The sequence below is a fragment of the Triticum aestivum genome, chromosome 3B (genome assembly GCF_018294505.1).
Source record: "Triticum aestivum cultivar Chinese Spring chromosome 3B, IWGSC CS RefSeq v2.1, whole genome shotgun sequence".
Taxonomy (NCBI): Eukaryota; Viridiplantae; Streptophyta; class Magnoliopsida; order Poales; family Poaceae; genus Triticum; species Triticum aestivum.
The window spans coordinates 118,676,821-118,680,913 of NC_057801.1; positions in this window are offsets into that span (position 1 = coordinate 118,676,821).

Consider the following 4,093-nt stretch of genomic DNA (forward strand, 5'->3'; position numbering starts at 1 on the left):
AAGCTACCCCAAACGCAAGCTGCTCCCCCGATTAGAGGAGGAGGCATATAAACCTGCATCACCAGCGCACAATACGGCTGACCGACCACCCCGTGGCCGCGACAGAGAGGCCTCTAGGCCCTCCACTAGAACCGTACCCCGGCATCGCTCGAAAAGCACAAGGCCACAGGGGAACGCTCTGGACTTGCGAGATATATTGGAGGATAAGGCAAGACAATCAAGATCGATCTACGGATCGCGTGGGCGCCCCATGATACGTGACGACAACCGTCGCGCCGGACACAGCAAGTCCGGCCGGGCCGAACACAGTAGACAAAGCTCTTTTGAGCTTCGTCGTGATATAGCCCAATACAGAGGCGCCGCACACCCACTATGCTTCACAGATGAAGTAATGGATCATCAAATCCCCGAAGGGTTTAAACCCGTGAATATTGAATCTTATGATGGCACAACAGACCCCGCGGTTTGGATCGAAGACTATCTCCTTCATATCCACATGGCCCGCGGTGATGATCTTCACGCCATCAAATACCTCCCACTCAAGCTTAAAGGACCAGCTCGGCATTGGCTTAACAGCTTGCCAGCAGAATCAATTGGGTGTTGGGAGGACCTGGAAGCCGCATTCCTTGATAACTTCCAGGGCACGTATGTGCGACCACCAGACGCTGACGACCTAAGCCATATAATTCAGCAGCCAGACGAATCGGCCAGACAATTCTGGACACGGTTCTTAACTAAGAAAAATCAAATCGTCGACTGTCCGGATGCGGAGGCCCTCGCGGCCTTCAAACATAACATCCGCGACGAGTGGCTTGCCCGGCACCTGGGACAGGAAAAGCCGAAATCCATGGCAGCCCTCACATCACTCATGACCCGCTTCTGCGCGGGAGAGGACAGCTGGCTAGCCCGCAGCAACAACCTCAGCAAAAATTCTGGCAGTCCGGATATCAAGGACCGCAATGGCAGGTCGCGTCGCAACAAGAACAAACGCCGCATTAACGGCGACAATAATGAGGATACGGCAGTCAATGCCGGATTCAGAGGCTCTAAACCCGGTCAGCGGAAAAAGCCATTCAAAAGAACTACTCCGGGTCCGTCCAATTTGGACCGAATACTCGATCGCTCGTGCCAGATACACGGCACCCCCGAAAAGCCAGCTAACCACACCAACAGGGACTGTTGGGTATTCAAGCAGGCAGGCAAGCTAATTGCCGAAAACAACGACAAGGGGCTGCATAGCGATGACGAGGAAGAGACCCGACCGCCGAACAATAGAGGACAGAAGGGTTTCCCCCCACAAGTGCGGACGGTGAACATGATATACGCAACCCACATACCCAAAAGGGAGCGGAAGCGTGCACTCAGGGATGTATACGCGATGGAGCCAGTCGCCCCGAAGTTCAACCCATGGTCCTCCTGCCCGATCACTTTTGATCGAAGGGACCACCCCACCAGCATCCGCCACGGCGGATTCGCCGCATTGGTTTTAGACCCAATCGTCGATGGATTTCACCTCACCAGAGTCCTGATGGACGGCGGCAGCAGCCTGAACCTGCTTTATCAGGATACAGTGCGCAAAATGGGCATAGACCCCTCAAGGATTAAACCCACAAAGACGACCTTTAAAGGCGTCATACCAGGTGTAGAGGCCAATTGTACAGGCTCAGTTACACTGGAAGTGGTCTTCGGATCCCCGGATAACTTCCGAAGCGAGGAGTTAATCTTCGACATAGTTCCGTTCCGCAGCGGCTATCATGCTCTGCTCGGACGTACCGCGTTTGCAAAGTTCAACGCGGTGCCGCACTACGCATACCTCAAGCTCAAGATGCCAGGCCCTCGAGGAGTCATCACGGTCAACGGAAACACTGAACGCTCTCTCCGAACGGAGGAACATACAGCGGCTCTCGCGGCAGAAGTACAGTGCAGCCTCTTAAGGCAATTCTCGAGTCCGGCCGTTAAGCGACCGGACACGGCTAAACGCGCCCGGAGTAACCTACAACAAGACCACCTGGCACGTTCCGAGCACGCGTAGCAATGCGGCCCCAACCCCAGCCCCTGCAAAATTGCAAGACTGGTCCTTCGCGTACATCATTACGCTCTGGAGATACCATGGGCATAGGGGGAGGGGCACGACCACGATAGGCCCAGAATGCGGCTTAACCACACCAGGGGCTCTCAATTGTGTCGTTCTTTTTTTTCTTTTTCTTTCTTTTTTTTACCCACAGGACTCCGTTCATCAGAGGCCCTGTCCGGCAGTAGACCTGCCGGACTCACGATGCAACAGCCAGGGAAGGAGAAAGGCTACGACGAATATCCAGGTGGTCTCCATTACGAGCATTAAATCTGTTTTATACACCATTCCGCAGCCTACCCCTGGAGGGGGACATGTTTAATAGTCCCATCCCTTGCTTACCGCACTATTTGTATCGTTCTGCATTCACGGCAGTATTTCTTGAATAAACAATGCAGCACCTTTTTGCTTATAATTGCATTTCTTTCTTATACATATGTTCATTTATGACATGTTGCATCCGTACACTTTGGTACGGCTAAATACACCAGGGGCTTATGTTTCCCGCATCATGGTGTGATAAGTCCGAACACTTTCACAAGTGCGGCACCCCGAACTTATAGCATTATATGCATCGGCTCCGAATCATGTCTTGGGTCAATAGTTGGGTTTGCCCGGCTCCCATGTTTTGGTACCTTACGTTCCGTTGTATCGGCTAAGGTAGCACTGGGAGAACCACTGCGATTGCGCCCCAGTTGAGCTGGGCGAGCGCCTCAGTGGAGAAAGCTAAAACTGACCGTCATGATGAGGCGAGAGCCGGTCGCTGTTCGAGAGGTTTTTTTCGAGTCCCTAAAGACTTATGCCGCTTAGAGCGAGGAACCGGCTTTGTCCGGCCCAGGCGTGGATAGCGCCCCAAATTCGGCCTTCCGAACACTAGGGGCTTCGCCGAAATTTAAAATTATAGAATTCTATGGCTAAGTGAGAGTGTTCAAGCATTATAAGTCCGGTTGCCTCGTTCGTTGTGTTGAGCGCCTCCCTAGATGGACCCAAAAATGGGAACAAGAGTGCTCAAATTTATCCCGAACACCCCAGCACTCGTGGCATGGGGGCTGAAGCCGACGACTTGCCATCTCTCAGATTTGATAAACGGCCGCACAGAAGGTAATATTTTAAATTAACAAGCGTTGCTTAGCGCATATGAACAAAGTTTTCAGCGCACAGGATAACAAAATGCGAGTCTACTCAAATATTACATCTTTGGAGCACTCACCCGCAATAATGCGGGCACCCTTCAGGACACTCTTATAATACATCTCGGGCGTGCGATACTCCTTGCCCGGCGGTGGCGCGTCCGTCACAAGCTTCTCAGCATCCATCTTGCCCCATTGCACCTTTGCGCGGGCAAGGGCCCGACGGGCACCTTCAATACAGGCGGAGTGCTTGATGACTTCAACCCATGGACACGCATCCACCAGCCGCCGCACCAGGCCGAAGTAGCTCCCAGGCATGGCCTCCTTGGGCCACAGCCGAACTATGAGGCCCTTCATGGCCTGTTCGGCCACCTTGTGGAGCTCGACCAGCTGCTTCAGCTGGTTGCTAAGGGGCACCGGATGTCCGGCCTCAGCATACTGAGACCAGAAGACCTTCTCCGTCGAGCTCCCCTCCTTGGCCCTGTAGAAAGCGGCAGCATCGGACACGCTGCGGGGCAGATCTGCGAACGCTCCTGGAGAGCTCCGAATTCGGGTAAGTGATAGGTAATTCACACTCACATGCTTGCTTTGCATGAAAAATGCCTTACCTGCCGCTATTTTCTTCAACGCCCCGATTTCCTGGAGGGCCTTGTAGGCTTCGGCCTTAGAGGCTTTGGCACTCCCAAGAGCCGAAGCAAGCTCGGACTCTCGAGTCTTCGAGTCGCGCTCCAAACTCTCATGTTTTTCCACGAGAGCCTGGAGCTCTTGCTGTACCTCCGCCACCCGCGCCTCCTGCTTCTCTCGCTCGGTGCGCTCCACGGCCGCATTATGTTCGGCCGCGGACACCGCCTCCTTCAGGGTCGCCACCTCGTTCGTGGCCCCTGCAATACCC